At 32.1% G+C, this 16,855-nt stretch overlaps 1 long non-coding RNA gene across 1 annotated transcript in view; it reads right to left on the bottom strand.

Moving 5' to 3' along the window:
* LOC124355512 overlaps positions 1–16,855 on the bottom strand; it is a 204,206-nt gene that overhangs the window by 145,387 nt on the left and 41,964 nt on the right. Inside the window, exon 2 of the long non-coding RNA XR_006921770.1 lies at positions 1,336–1,371. This is a non-coding gene — a long non-coding RNA (uncharacterized LOC124355512). The remainder of the gene's footprint in view (positions 1–1,335; positions 1,372–16,855) is intronic.

The following is a 16,855-nucleotide window of genomic DNA, read 5'->3' on the forward strand; positions in this document are numbered from 1 at the left end:
TTTCAAGACCTTTTCTCTTTAAAGACGCTTTAAACAAGACATTTCTGAGTTAAATCAACACTCTAAATGAAAACCTTTATAATATTTAACGAAAATGAATTCTTCTATACAACATTCAGTTGTTTGAATTCAATTGACCATAATTATCTACTGTATTTTTTAATAATAAATTGGAGGAGAATTAGTGGAAGATTTAATTATTGATAATAAATACATTTTTAGCCTAAGATTGCTGTGTGAGATGTAACGGGGATTTGTGAGACAAATATTATTAACGTTACATATATTAATATTTCAATATCCTATGTTAAATACAATTTGACGTTTGCTATACAAATGTATTTTGTCTCCGCAATAAAAAATTGACTATTGACTATTGACTATTGACTAATTTAAAAATAACACCAACTACTCTTAAAACACATATCACATTTCCCTCTTCATGTTTTAAATAGGATATACAAATTTGAAATATTATTGAATTTTATGAACTCTAATGTACAGATATAAAGATTTTCAACTATAACTTCGCAAGTATCGTTGAATTCTAACCGTTACATTAAATAGCTAGTTAAAACTCATTTCCTACTTCGGTTATCCTATTTATTAATTACTAAAATATTCTAAGTATGAGATAATTATATAAATACTACAAATGTAGGCTACGTTATTAGAAAATTAATAAATAACATGTTTTTAAAGTTAGTTCATTGTTAAATAATTGCACACTGATATTTATCAAATATATCTCAAGTTAAGCGGAGTTTTATCAATATTTAATTATATAAATATGAAAAGTTGTTCTTAAGGTAACGTCATATTTGTTAAATAATATACTAAGTTTTATCAAACATGTCGGAGGATACAGGAAAGTTTCCTAATACCCAACGCAGAAAATGCTCTTCAAGTCTAGTAGCGGAACCATTTATTTGGGAAGCGCAGCTCTCCTAAGTTTTCCAGCCAGATTTATTATCGGTCAAACTTTACAAGTTCTCTATAGTTTTCTATTTCGAGACTGTCTGGTAATTGAGACTCTATTAGGTGTTTATTCGTTCATTTTCTTTGTCTCTCTTGACTTTCCTTAAACATCAGTAGAAAATAAACAAATTGATTTTTATATTACTTCAAGTATATTTAACTCACATATTTATACTGTGTATTTTATATTTAATTTTAATATTATTTATTGTAACTGAGGTAATTGTAAATTCATATCATAGTTTCACATCACTTTAATATAGTATTTTATTTGGAATTTAATTTACAGTTTATTCATAAGTACTGTGTTATATTTTACGCAATCAAGTAAAATTAAGTAAAATATATTCGACTTACTTTTCAGAGGGAGTCCGGTGAACAGCTGTATTTAGCCTGCAACAAATAAAAAATCAATCAAATGTCAACATTTATTTTCCAATTATATAGTTTTCATGCAATATAGCTTCTAGTGGACAAACACAAGACGGATATCTAAAGAATTGAATAGATCGTTTTTTAGAGATAGTCTATACGAATATCTCGATTCATTTTATCCTGTTATTAGTTCTTAAAAATTACATTACAAAACAACACTGGGATTGTCATTATTCAGTTTAAAATCTTTATAAAAGTAAAGAAAAATGTTATCCTATAGTATTATGATTTTAGATTTAGACTTGTTATGGAATAAAGTATTCCATGAAAATCAGTTAATATAACGAGGAGAATATTTATCGAGTTGTGCTTGAAGAGAATACTAGAGTCATCAGCAATCTTATGTATTAATTATTGAATTATTTTGTGGTTGTGAGTAGAGTCAGATTACTTAAAAATGTTTTAAAGTCAACAATGAGCGTTATTAATGATAAAATTCCAAAGATAAATTCTCGGGAACAATAAAATCAATTTTATTAAGCTGAATTCGGAATGCTCCACATTGGATATTGGAAGATACAAACTGCAGAACCAGTTTGCTATGCTTCTGTACAAAAATTACAGAGTTTATGAGAATTTATGAAAAGCTCGGCTAAGATAAAAAATGAGACTCTCTAAATAGGTACTATAACTGATTGCAGCGTGAATTCTTCAAAGCATCATTGTTTAAACAAATTCACGGTGCTGAATTATGGATTAGAAATTTATTGAGCAAGGTATGACGTATCTTTTAAATATTTCTGCCATTTCGTATATCCGTCTACCCCTCGATTACAACCAAACGAGTGGTTGCTTCCGTTTTTTAGGCTTGATTGTTTCTTGTATAGCGTATTGTGCAATTATTGTATTGATTAAGTATCTTTTTGAAGTTTTTTGATTTCAAAATAAAGTTTTCTAACTTCAATTGGTCTTTATTAATTGGTCTTTGATCGTTGTACCAATGTGTTTAGATAATAATTACAGTTATTTTATTACCATCATACATTGTAATTTGTTATATGAAATTTTACCATAGATTATAGATCGCAATTGCACAAAGACCGTAAAAAATCTATAAAAGTTGCTATAGGGTATATAGTATTTTTGTCTCATATAATAAATGTTAGTAATAAACACAAGACTTAAATTAAAGGCAGACATTTGGTACATTACCTAGTCGAAAAATCGAAAAATTAGTTTTTGTTACATTACATTTTTCGGAACGAAAGTCCCATTATCGACAGATGTACAAACCGTCTTGACGACGGGATTTTAGTTCTGAAACTTGTAAATGATAATACTAATAAAAAATTAATTTTTGAACTGTTTACATATGTAATATGCCATATATTGGTTCACTTTCATACGAAACAATTTTCACGTTTACCCTTAGCACTCTCCCTTGGTACATACAAAGTGCAATTTAACATAATTACATTTTTTAGTGGTTCGAAGACGACAGATTAGTTAGATTTGTATTGCATCAGAAAAATATTAAGCGATTGTGATCCTAATATTACCGTCAGCCAAAGAGTCAATGAGACTGACAAACGACATATCTAGTCAAAAGTTCACATGATTGGCTGACACTAATTTAACATTTATGTTCGAGTTTCACAGTTGCTTTTAAGTGTGTCAAGCTAATAAAACACTCGTAAATAATAATTATCTCTATGTATTATTAGCCTCTCTTATGGCATATCATTTTAACCCCAATGAAATAAGCGTGTCTAAAGATCGATTTCTTTCTTGGAGGAAATTTCTCTATTGAGTTGATAAAAATACTCGTAAATAATAATTATCTCTATGTAATTATTAGCCCCTCTTATTGTATACCATTTTAAACCCCAATGAAATAAGCGTGTCTAAAGATCGATTTCTTTCTTGGAGGAAATTTCTCTATTGAGTTGATAAAATACTCTTCATTCCAAGTTTATTTAGAACATTCTCGAAAGTTTCAGAATGTCCGTTAAAGAAGCATACAAAACTTCGCGAATATTAAAAAAAAAGGAACTATTTACATAAACCGAAACACTGAGGTAGCTGTTTTGTTGACCAAAGTGTTTCATTAGCGAGCACGTGAAATGAACAAACATACTCGGTTCAATCCGAACAGAATATACTGTACAGTGACACGAGAGCACAGTTAGTTTAAATAATTGAAATGTCTGTAGCTGTTTTGTTGACCAAAGTGTTTCATTAAGCGAGCACGTGAAATGATCAAACATACTCCGTTCAATCCGAACAGAATATACTGTACAGTGACCCGAGAGCACAGTTAGTTTAAAATAATTGAAATGGCTGTAGCTGTTTTATTGACCAAAGTGTTTCAATTAGCGAGCACGTGAAATGATCAAACATACTCGGTTCAATCAGAACAGAATATACTGTACAGTGACCCGAGAGCACAGTTAGTTTAAATAATTGAAATGGCTGTAGCTGTTTTTATTGACCAAAGTGTTTCATTAGCGAGCACGTGAAATGATCAAACATACTCGGTTCAATCCGAACAGAATATACTGTACAGTGACCCGAGAGCACAGTTAGTTTAAATAATTGAAAATGTATGTAGCTGTTTTATATTGACCAAAGTGTTTCATTAGCGAGCACGTGAAATGATCAAACATACTCGGTTCAATCCGAACAGAAATATACTGTACAGTGACCCGAGAGCACAGTTAGTTTAAATAATTGAAATGGCTGTAGCTGTTTTATTGACCAAAGTGTTTTCATTAGCGAGCACGTGAAATGATCAAACATACTCGGTTCAATCAGAACAGAATATACTGTACAGTGACCCGAGAGCACAGTTAGTTTTAAATAATTGAAATGGCTGTAGCTGTTTTAATTGACCAAAGTGTTTCATTAGCGAGCACGTGAAATGATCAAACATACTCGGTTCAATCCGAACAGAATATACTGTACAGTGACCCGAGAGCACAGTTAGTTTAAATAATTGAAATGTATGTAGCTGTTTTATTGACCAAAGTGTTTCATTAGCGAGCACGTGAAATGATCAAACATACTCGGTTCAATCCGAACAGAATATACTGTACAGTGACCCGAGAGCACAGTTTAGTTTTAAATAATTGAAATGTATGTAGCTGTTTTTATTGACCAAAGTGTTTCATTACAGAGCACGTGAAATGATCAAATATACTCGGTTTCAATCCGAACAGAATATACTGTACAGTAACCCGAGAGCACAGTTAGTTTAAATAATTGAAATGTCTGTAGCTGTTTTATTGACCAAAGTGTTTCATTAGCGAGTACGTGAAATGATCAAATATACTCGGTTCAATCCGAACAGAATATACTGTACAGTGACCCGAGAGCACAGTTAGTTTTAAATAATTGAAATGTATGTAGCTGTTTTATTGACCAAAGTGTTTCATTACAGAGCACGTGAAATGATCAAATATACTCGGTTCAATCCGAACAGAATATACTGTACAGTAACCCGAGAGCACAGTTTAGTTTAAATAATTGAAATGTATGTAGCTGTTTTAATTGACCAAAGTGTTTCATTACAGAGCACGTGAAATGAATCAAATATAACTCGGTTCAATCCGAACAGAATATACTGTACAGTAACCCGAGAGCACAGTTTAGTTTAAATAATTGAAATGGCTGTAGCTGTTTTATTGACCAAAGTGGTTTCATTAGCGAGCACGTGAAATGATCAAACCATACTCGGTTCAATCAGAACAGAATATACTGTACAGTGACCCGAGAGCACAGTTAGTTTAAATAATTGAAATGGCTGTAGCTGTTTTATTGACCAAAGTGTTTCATTAGCGAGCACGTGAAATGATCAAACATACTCGGTTCAATCCGAACAGAATATACTGTACAGTGACCCGAGAGCACAGTTAGTTTTAAATAATTGAAATGTATGTAGCTGTTTTATTGACCAAAGTGTTTCATTAGCGAGCACGTGAAATGATCAAACATACTCGGTTCAATCCGAACAGAATATACTGTACAGTGACCCGAGAGCACAGTTAGTTTAAAATAATTGAAATGTATGTAGCTGTTTTATTGACCAAAGTGTTTCATTAGCGAGCACGTGAAATGATCAAACATACTCGGTTCAATCCGAACAGAATATACTGTACAGTGACCCGAGAGCACAGTTAGTTTAAATAATTGAAATGGCTGTAGCTGTTTTTATATGACCAAAGTGTTTCATTAGCGAGCACGTGAAATGATCAAACATACTCGGTTTCAATCCGAACAGAAATATACTGTACAGTGACCCGAGAGCACAGTTAGTTTAAATAATTGAAATGTATGTAGCTGTTTTTATTGACCAAAGTGTTTCATTAGCGAGCACGTGAAATGATCAAACATACTCGGTTCAATCCGAACAGAATATACTGTACAGTGACCCGAGAGCACAGTTAGTTTAAATAATTGAAATGTATGTAGCTGTTTTATTGACCAAAGTGTTTCATTACAGAGCACGTGAAATGATCAAATATACTCGGTTTCAATCCGAACAGAATATACTGTACAGTAACCCGAGAGCACAGTTTAGTTTTTAAATAATTGAAATGTCTGTAGCTGTTTTATTGACCAAAGTGTTTTCATTAGCGAGTACGTGAAATGATCAAATATACTCGGTTCAATCCGAACAGAATATACTGTACAGTGACCCGAGAGCACAGTTAGTTTAAATAATTGAAATGTATGTAGCTGTTTTATTGACCAAAGTGTTTCATTACAGAGCACGTGAAATGATCAAATATACTCGGTTCAATCCGAACAGAATATACTGTAACAGTAACCCGAGAGCACAGTTAGTTTAAATAATTGAAATGTATGTAGCTGTTTTATTGACCAAAAGTGTTTCATTAGCGAGTACGTGAAATGATCAAATATACTCGGTTCAATCCGAACAGAATATACTGTACAGTGACCCGAGAGCACAGTTAGTTTAAATAATTGAAATGGAATCTCCTTGAATTAAAGCTTCCCGCAACTTTCTAATTAAAATGTTTCGCGAACTCATATGAGGACTATTAGTCAGTCTGGCAATTATTTTGTGCATTACAATGCATACATTGGTTTTCCCGTGTAGCCTCGCCCCTCTCTACTTCCTCTCACCACTCTCCTCACTCTCTCAAATCATCCACACATACACATTACAAACGGCAAGTCCAAGAAATTTGTATTGTCTATGTCTGAAAATAAAAAATTAAATTTCTAAATTAGAGCCATTTTATTTATCATTTTGGATTTTTTTTATAAAACCTTAAATTTGTAAACAATTATTTATTTCACATCAATTTATAAACACTATTATGCCAAATTTTGATGAAATTGGTATCATCTATATGGTTTCAATAACTCAGGACACCCAACATGGATGTTTTCTCTCTAAAACCTCAAAACTGATCCAAATTGTATGTCCAGGAAGAAGTTCTGAGTTCTTTTCAAGCGTATTTAATTTGTCAGATACTTCTTTTATTACATATTTCACATGTTCGTCTATAGCCCTCAGCTTCACTTGACCGGTTTTTATTTGGTCAACCGGACATAGGTTGAAATAGGCAGTGAATAAATGTTCCCCAGTGGTGCAAATTCGTTGGAAAGAATCTACTCCGATTCTTTAAACTTTGTCGAAATCCTTAACTGCACGATAACATAGCTTCAGTGCGAAGGGCGGATTCAATGCGAATATTTAGTTTAGTTTAATGTCACGTTCCGCTAAGTGTAGCGTCTGAAATCTGACACTGCCACATATATCCTGTAATTTGGTGTCCACATCCGTCTGGACAGGTCTAAAAAAAGTCGGTGACGAAGAAGATCAAAACGAACTCTTTCCGACATCAGAGACACTGTTGAAGTTTTACATACTTGTAACGACTTATTTACACGGTTGAGATAGACTCACACTTCCGCTGTAAGTGTGGTGATATCTGCTAGACAAATTGGCCTGTCTGAGCTACGAAATCAAATTTCTACGAGACATGTCCATAAGTATTACTTTTGCGTATAGTAATAGTTATCAAGCCGAGAAGTTCTTGTAAATATTATTATTTATATATTTTAAAGTAAATAATAAAATTAATTGACTTCTTAGTTTTTTGTTTCTTTTAGTAAAGCAGTTTATTAATTTTACTATGTCTCGGCTTAAAACTAATTATTTTTAGGTTGTTTAGGTGGATTCGTGGTCAACTTTGGGTGAAAACTTCGAGGTTACCAGTTTACATGATCATCAGTACGGGTTATAATCTAAATTTTCAATAAAACCATCAAAAGATCTCTTAAAGAAGAATGTGTATACTTATTGTTTCACAAGGCAAATAACTTGTGCTCATTCAAAGATGGCCTAAATTGTAATAGTAGATTTGGACCTGTACATAATGGATACCCTCAGCCTGTAATAATAAATTAGAAAAGAAATTATAGAAAACAATGCTTGATTTTAAAAGATGAAAAATGTACGAGCTGTCAATCCATTAAGAGCCCGGATTATCATAGAAAATTAGAAGAATAGGCAGAAGATACGACATTACATCCGCATTTAGAACCAGAAACACATCAGAAGTGCTAAAGTGTTGCATACAACATTTACATGTTACGCTTGATTAAAAAAACTGTGACTAAAATATAAATATTCTTCTGATAGGAATTAATATTAGAGACAAAAAGATCAATAAATGTGAAATTTGAAGAACGTAGACACATTATGAGAAGAAAGCTAGTGAAAACGTCAAAGTTTGTCGACGACTGCTCATCCTAAAAACACTTCATAAAGAATTATATAACATAAAATATCATGGAGAGACATTCTTATTAACCTCAACCGTTAACTAATGTTGAGGTTTCATATATAAAATTAGGAAGTCAACCATTACGTAAACGTTTTGTAAAAGTTAGACCACTTATTTGAGTTAAAAATGTTTTTTATTAACTTTAACTCTTAAAAAATGTAACAATTAAAGTACACTCGCCCATGAGATTCAAACACTCATTGTAACCTTGAGATCAAAAACTATTTAGAGGACACACTAGTTAGCTCCTGGCCGCACACCTGAGACTCCACCTCTAACATGGGGACAAAGGGTTTAATTTGTCTCATAAATAAGACATTCCAAACTTCAATTTTAGTGTGTCAATGCTAAAAAACTAAAATCATAAGATAATCTTTTAATGTCAATGGCTTGTAATTTAAATTAAATACTGAATTTTCTACCTTACTGAAAAACATTGTATGAAAAATATAGATGTAGTAATAGAAAATTTACATTAGAAAACATTAGATCTGAACAGTAAGAACGCTTTTATATACGACCAAATTGACTAAAATGGAAACTTCTTATAGTACTAGTTTGCCTGAATGAGTATTCAGGTTAGTCAACTATAGGAATTCGGAGTGAGTGAGAGAATATCAGGCAAACAGTGGCAATGTGTAAATATAACATTCTGTAGAACGTTTGAGACATAAATAATCTGGAACCAACGATTAATGTGTATCCGAGAATAATACATTGCAAACGTATTTATTGGTAATGCACTCCTTGTGTTAAAGCATTAGCTTTAATGAAGATACTTATTGTATTGGGTGAATAAACTAAACTGAACTTAGAAAGAACATTGTATATTTCCGGGATATATTAATATTTCCAGGAACTTAAAAAAATTCTCGTTTTACAGCTAGATTCCATATATATGAAAAAATAAAAAGGATATGGAACGTATATGAAAAGCCAGACATACGAGTATACATAAGATTGTGGTATAGTCCGCCCGTTCCTCCACCTATCCATATGTGTGATAACGATTTATAGAAAAGTCTTAGAGACTTTAAACTTGGTACTCAGGTTTATGTTGGTCCAAGGAAGAACTCTAATCCTATTAAAGTAAAAACAGTAATAGGGCAACCCGCCCTTCTTTCTGTTTGTGATTGCTCTACTTCTTGTATTATGTTCGCTCACGTCTTTCAATATTCCGTTATATTGGTTAATTTAATTTAAAAATTCATATTAGAACTAGAACTTACAGTTTTTAAATATATGCAATGTTATTTTGTTATGCATGTAATAGTTGGTTGATTCCTATTACTTGAGGTAATGGTAAAATGCCATTTATGTATTGTATGGATGTCCGTAGAAAGAACTAACTAATTTTTCATTAAACTTAATTTTTGCTACAGAAACATCTAGTTCGATGGTCTTGTATGTCACTCCATGGGATTTGACTGATTGTTAGCAAGCAATGTTTGTTGGGCTTACGGACTTCAATGGTGGTGACAAGAAAACTATTACTATAACTATCTCCTTACATTATTAATAAATAATACATTCAAATGGCCAGGCTTGCAATGTTATGCCCTAAATCAGTTTACAATATTTATTATACTCTTTGAATTTTCTAAAGCCATATTTATAACAGTTTATTTTTGTAAATTACTACTATAAAACAAAAGAATTTATAATTATGCTCTCTACTACAAAAATTACAGTTGATACGAACCATTAGAATGAGTACCTATACTTTTTAATACTCTAAATCACACCCTATAAACCGTAAAATAAAATATGAATGGTTCATTTTTATGATTCGATGCGTTGGAAGAGTTTTCGAGAGTTACGTTGCATTTATATCCAGCAATGTAGAATGCAACGAAATGTAGAGAAAGGCTGGAGAATATACTAAAGGAGAGCTGTCTGCTCCTTGGGGATTTTCTTATCTGCAAGCTGCTGGGGTCTAAAGCCGCCACCAAAATATGTGAATAGAACACTTCAAACCTTCTTTCACGTTCTTTTTTATCGACTGTGTTGTTTTTGTGCAATTATTTTATGCAAATAGTTATGTAAAATAAATAAGTTATTGCATTTTTTGACATCGGAATACTGACGAGGTAATATTGAAATTTTTCATCATCATTTATAAATGCTGAACCAAGATGATCATACAATAGAACATTTATAGGATGAGATTAAAACTCAAATATCGATAAAGTAAATGTTTGGTACAGAATATACACAATCACTTTATAACTTCTTGGTGTTCAAGTATCCAATCGCTATTAGTATAAAAAATGGGAACACAGTTTCAAAATAGTGCATTATTCACTTATTACTTATTTGGTCGCTATAGGAGAGCAAATAAAAAAATAACAATCGATATTTTCATACCAAGACTTTTGTATTGCTACAAAATTAGCCTGTTAGGGGGCAGGCAATTTCACTTGTTGCTGACAGTATCTACTTGAAATCCTGTCAGAAGACTCATTTGAATATTTAAAACATCGAGTTTGATGATTGTGAATGTCACACCATGAGATTTTGACGTTAATAAAACTTTTTATCTTGTCCTTTTGGAAGAGTTTTTTAAAGAAAGACGATTAAATAATATTTTAAGATAATATTGAACTGTTTATTTTAAATTAGTAAGAAGACTATCTAATAAAAATATAGCATCTACAATGCATTGCTTTTCAGTTTATTACATAGTTTTGGTATTATTATATGATTATAATACAAATAAACATTTTTTATTTGTAGGTATTGAGGGTTAATTTCAATCAACTTGCGTTGTACACATTTTAATGCTTTACCCGATTTTTTCTTTCAAAAGATGCTCTGTTTTTACTATGTGTTCTCTTAATTAATTATACTAGATACAGCTTAATAAAACCCGAATTACTTTAACTATTGTATTCCCTGTTCGGGATATAACATATACAGTTATATTCCCCGGAAATCGATAAACTTTGAATCTCCACTTTAGTATATATATGACTACTACACGGAACAAGTACTAGATGTAATTTTAGAATAATTATAAAACTTGTTAAAACTGTGTTTTGACATAACTTAGACGTGAGGCCACCTCAGAGCAACTACCACGGACGGCATGATGTATATCTGGGACTGAGATAATGTAATGTCACGGGGTTATAACGTGATGAATTTGTAAGAAGGGCAGATAACCCTTCCCCCAACCACTTCCAGCCAAAGTGGGCAAGGAATCCATCATGTTTAGGCTAGAATCAGTCTTTAACATTGAGGGAGTTCTACTGACTGTAGCAGCTATACTCCGCAGTAAACTGACCTACGATCAACCGTATATACCGATATCTCGACATAGTGGTCAGTGTGCTGGTCCTGGGCATCCATAGGACTTCCCAGATTTAAGTGACACTTTGGATTATTCAGTACCCGGTGCATGTTCAATTGGAAGATAAGAACCAGAAATTAACCCTCCTGGGGAACTTGATATATAGATAAAATAATTAATAACACAATTTTTGTTCCTTCTGTGTCAAAAGAATAAGATTGTGGCAGAAAGTTTATTTTGTTGAAGTAGAAATATTAATCACATTTAAAGAACACCTTTATATAGAAGGGAGGGGTTTTTATTATACATCTGTATCCAAATGATCCAATTAACCATAGCAAACACACAAAAATATACATGTGTATTTCCCATCTTAGAATCAGTGGTAAAGACGATAAGATCACACACAATGTATTGTTCGCTATACATATATTGGTACAAGATAATATATTTCCCAATATGTATTACAGATGTTCCAGAGTAGCATGAACAATACAAATACATATGAACGGAATTGATTTTATTTTTTTTTTTCTAGTATTCTAAATGAAATTCAGTACACTTTGTATTCGATAGAACTAATGTGGGTGTCAAAAGTCGGTAGCCACGTAGTCTTCCTCTTATCTTTGTGTTCGGAACAAACAAAGCATCAGCTGCCAAACAAGGATATACATCACTATGTATCCACTGATACGCATTATATTCTATGGTTTAACCTATCAAAAATTCTATTTTTTAAGCCAATGTGTGACTGTTCCGAATTGTTGTGATAAAAAATACTTGCTTTTTACTTTTTCTAAAAATTTCATAAGATTTCTAGTAAATAAACAGTAGTGTACAGTTAAGACGAAGAAACAGGAAACCTTTTGCCACGATGAGCTTCTTTCAAGAACAAAGAATTTTTAGCCACTAATTCTTTGGATATAGATCGTCTTGAAAGACCAGTCGATTGTGGTTGATGTATGGCATACCAATGCCCAACCACAGAATATCAGCACGTGTCACATAATCTATCAGTTCAAGCGGAACATCGATGTTTTTCTAACATAACAACCGATTTTGGATGACCGAAATCGAACGTCCTGGAGCGACGTCGGCAACGGTAGAATTCGATGTGTGAATGTTTTGCAGTACTGTGAGATGACGCTTCATTGCTCTTCATGAAATTAAGTTCAGCGTTGCAAACTGATTTTGATCCACGTTGAAAGCAATGAAAAATTATGAGTTTATTATATTTTGTACCAGATATAAATTTATCAAGATAATCTTAACAAAAATAGAGCCTAATAGAGTAAGGTCTTAGTCAAATATGTTCCTAATTTAATATCTTCTTTATTAAATATGTGCAACAATAGTAACATCAGCTGGCGCCTTGGAAGAAGTTTTGTCGCTAAAGCTAAAATATACATCACAATCTTTATCTGAGTTTTATGCTGTTATTTATTTAATAATAGTTACAAAGTATCATCTAAGGATGAAATATAATCGCACCGTGAAAACCATTTATCAAGAACATTAAGAAACCTCGAGTAACAAAAAGTGGAACGCTACTGGACATCACGTGAATTTTTACCACCCTATACAATACGGAAGTGTATCCTTACTACATTCAGAGGCATTAATAGGCTATTATTCTATTGAAAAAATATGATATTGATAGGAGCTTCTTTTAAATGCAAAGAAACTCTTGGTTTAAATGTTCATGTGTGGGTGTGAAAGCTGAGTGAGTCTTGTACTGAATATTACGACCTGAATATCAATCTGCTACATTAGCATTCGGGCCTGTGAGGAAAATACGTGGCGGCATGTATGACAATATTCATGATTTGCGACTATTTCATTTTCTACATAGGTTGGTATGAAAGTTTATACTCGAGACACAATTACTATTATACGGTAATCATTGCATATTGTCATTGTTTAAAATATACATACATTATTTAAAAGAAAGTTCAGACTATGCAACCAGACTTTGTTTTTGTGAAAGAAACAGGAATTTCCTTTCAGGATGGCAAATGTCCGGTAAATTCATGCTCTTTGACAATCCTTCCATCATCAAAAACAAACTTCAAACAAAAAATCGATTCTCTGTACGGACCCGAAACCACTAAACAAATCACAGGCCTTGGGAGGATTCTTTGTTTGTTTGGTTGCCATAAACGAAAAAGGAGTAGCTGTAGTTAGACTAACATCCTTCGATAATCTTCAGTTCATTAGATTTTGACAGACCACAGTAGAATTATTTTATTTGATACTAGTTGAACTGTTGGGAAAAAGAGCTGCTCGAAACCTTGAACCAATACCGGAAGATCAACGTAGCAAACGGTCTATATATCAGAGGAAACTGTGCCATTCAATGAAAATTACATATTTTGTAATATAATTGTAGCTTTACATGTTTTATTAAAATTGTTTCATACTTGTACCCATTATAAATGGTGACTTTGGTAATTGATTACTGTGACACACTCTCTGCGGTAGAGGATAATTGAGAATTGATTTGGGAATCCAATCATTCACATAGCTCAATTCTTGCATCCCGCTCTTTCTGGTGAAATCTCAGTCAATATATATTGGACACTACAGACATGCGGGCTTAAGCTCGCTGTCATGGCGGATGATGCCCTATTAGACCTCGACAGAAGACTTACCTGGGATGAACACGTTAATGTCAAGTTTGTGTTCATTTGAGCTTTTTAAAATGGCCACATTTGTGCTATTTCATTAACATTTTTCATATAAACTATTTTTTTGGGGTGGCTGCTCGAACAAAGGATTTCCAAGAGTCTTCAAGCTTCACAATCACACATTTCAAATACAAATTAGAGAGCCGGTTGGATTTCGTGAGAAGCTTTGGATTGCTGACTTACCTTCTACAGGAGAATGGAGATTACAAGTAAATATAAAGTAACATTCGGGTACATGTGTTACTGCTCTTTTTGTGTCACTACACTATGGCAAATCCCCAGAAAAATCCTGTTTCTTTCACAATCCTTCAATCGTCAAAAATAACCCTCAAAAAATAATTTACTTTCTATATTTTCAAGGTATCAGTATACTGCAGGTTCAGAGGTCATTTGACTCTTATTAGGGATGCCCAAGGATACATTACAATACGTATGGAAAATTTTAAATTTCAACATCTACCACTCACATCACAGATTCGTCTCGGGATAATCAGGATTCCTGGAGATAAGCAGCAATAATATGAAAATCGTTTAAAAGCTCGATAAAATCACTTCTGTATTTTAAATTTCATTCTATTCCCGTATAGATTTCATGGCTAGCCACTGGTAACAATTCACTAATTAATTCGCTCTTTTCTTTAATTCCCTAAGTATGGAAGAAGCGATTGCAATGTTGTATACGACTTTCGCATGAATTAAACTAAAAAATAGTATGAGTAGCCTATAATTTATCTCATATACGATTTTTCCACTATTTATTAAGAAACGTATTGAGCAATATGGAAAATTACATTATTTGAATATTAAATTGTCACTCAGGCAGTTTTATGTTGAGTATCACTGTTATTGATTATTATGTCTCATCCATCAAGTATCAATGAAATCGATTCTATACAATTAAAATAATAAAATTTACCAATCTATCTCTAGGACCGGAAAACTTTGTAGCCTTGTTCTCTAGGAAACTACAAGAAAAAGTAAGGATCGCTCGCTTTGTAAAGACAGTCTCCAGATACACTTTAAGCAGAAAACGATAGAGACTAGAAGTTCACCAATAATAAATCTCGCTCGAAAACTTGGTGGAGCCGTGCTCCTCAAGTAAATGGACTGCTTTATAAGTTTCGTAGCTTCTTTCTTGCATCTAACATTAAATGTTTCATTTTTGGACTATTAATAGAAATTAAACTAGTTTATTATCCAAGCATACCATAATAGTTTTCTTCAGAAATTTATATTACGGTATAAAACACATTAATACTTGTATGACACATTTTCACTGTAAATATAATTTTTTCAACTGATTGACACTTACAGATATATGAATAAATATAATTCAATTCAATAAATTCAATTATAATACTTAAAGAGTAAAAGTCGTTGATCAAATTAATGCGACTGAATGAGTGATATTTTAATTGGCTAAACTGCAAATGATTAAGTGTGTCTGAGTTCGACTGAAAAACGTCTACAGTATTATGTAAAAGTTGATAATTTACTTTTTAAAGAAGTAATTTTGGGGCCGTATATTTTTACTGATTTACCTGCACATATAAAAAAATAGAAAAAAAATAAACTCGTTTCATGTTTGAAACATTGACTGTAAACAATATTCCATAAGTTTTGAACATGTTGAATTAGTAACATTTGTATACTAACTGTAAATTAGTTATGAAACGTTTGTAAGCAAAATAATGCTTGCTTTAGTTTGTTTTTTGTATAACACAAACGTATTTTATCACTTTTTTATTAGTACTTATTTTTATTTATTTTATTACAAGTAAACTTTCTCATTTGGAACCAAAAAATTACGTGTCTTGATGTATATAAGTGAAGAATTTCTACCACCGGAGCCACAAACGTTAACAGTAAAGGTTACCTGGAATGCCGCTTTTTTAACGTGATGCCCTGTATTACTTCATCAAGATGGCATGTATTACTTCATCACGATGGCATGTACTTCGTCTACAGCGCCATCAAGAAATAGGTTTTGTTGATTATTTTATAAATAAAATCTATTCTATTTTCATTCTATCCTTTTTTATTTTTAACATATTTGAAACTAAATTCTTAAATATGAACTTTTACAGCAAGTTATTTTTTATTTTTAATGTTCTAAGACAAAAACTATTACTTTCACTATCCATAGTAAATATACTAAAAATAACACTATCTTATTCGTGGGAGCAAAGGACTTGGATAAGTTCAGAGTGTTAATTTTCTAAAAAGTCCATACCTTGTGATATAAATAAACTTGTTTTGTTCATTGTAAAATTATCCAGACAGTGTATTATTAAAAAACCTAAAACCTGTTAAAAAAACATGTAAGGATTATCTCAAACAATTGCAATAAATTCACGTTTCAACATGGCATACTGTTTACGTAAACTCTATTATGCAGTGGAATTCAAATATTTACACAGTTCTCATCACTTAGCCTATTAAAGAGGATAAGTTAAGTAGAAATATAGATAAACACAAAAAAGTGTTTTTCTTCATTTACTAAAGGTTACTAAGCCTTCTGGATCCTGGATCTTCCGGATCCTTTCTGGGGCTACAACTTGAGAATGTAGATCAGGCACGTCAACCCAGAAGTAATTACAGCGCTCCTTCTATAAAGTCGTATACTAACTCTGGTAGTTTATAACCCTTTGGTGCGCGTCACCTTTTTTAATTGTAAATTATTTATAAAAAATTCACATCAC

The sequence above is a fragment of the Homalodisca vitripennis genome, chromosome 2 (genome assembly GCF_021130785.1).
Source record: "Homalodisca vitripennis isolate AUS2020 chromosome 2, UT_GWSS_2.1, whole genome shotgun sequence".
Classification (NCBI taxonomy): domain Eukaryota; kingdom Metazoa; phylum Arthropoda; class Insecta; order Hemiptera; family Cicadellidae; genus Homalodisca; species Homalodisca vitripennis.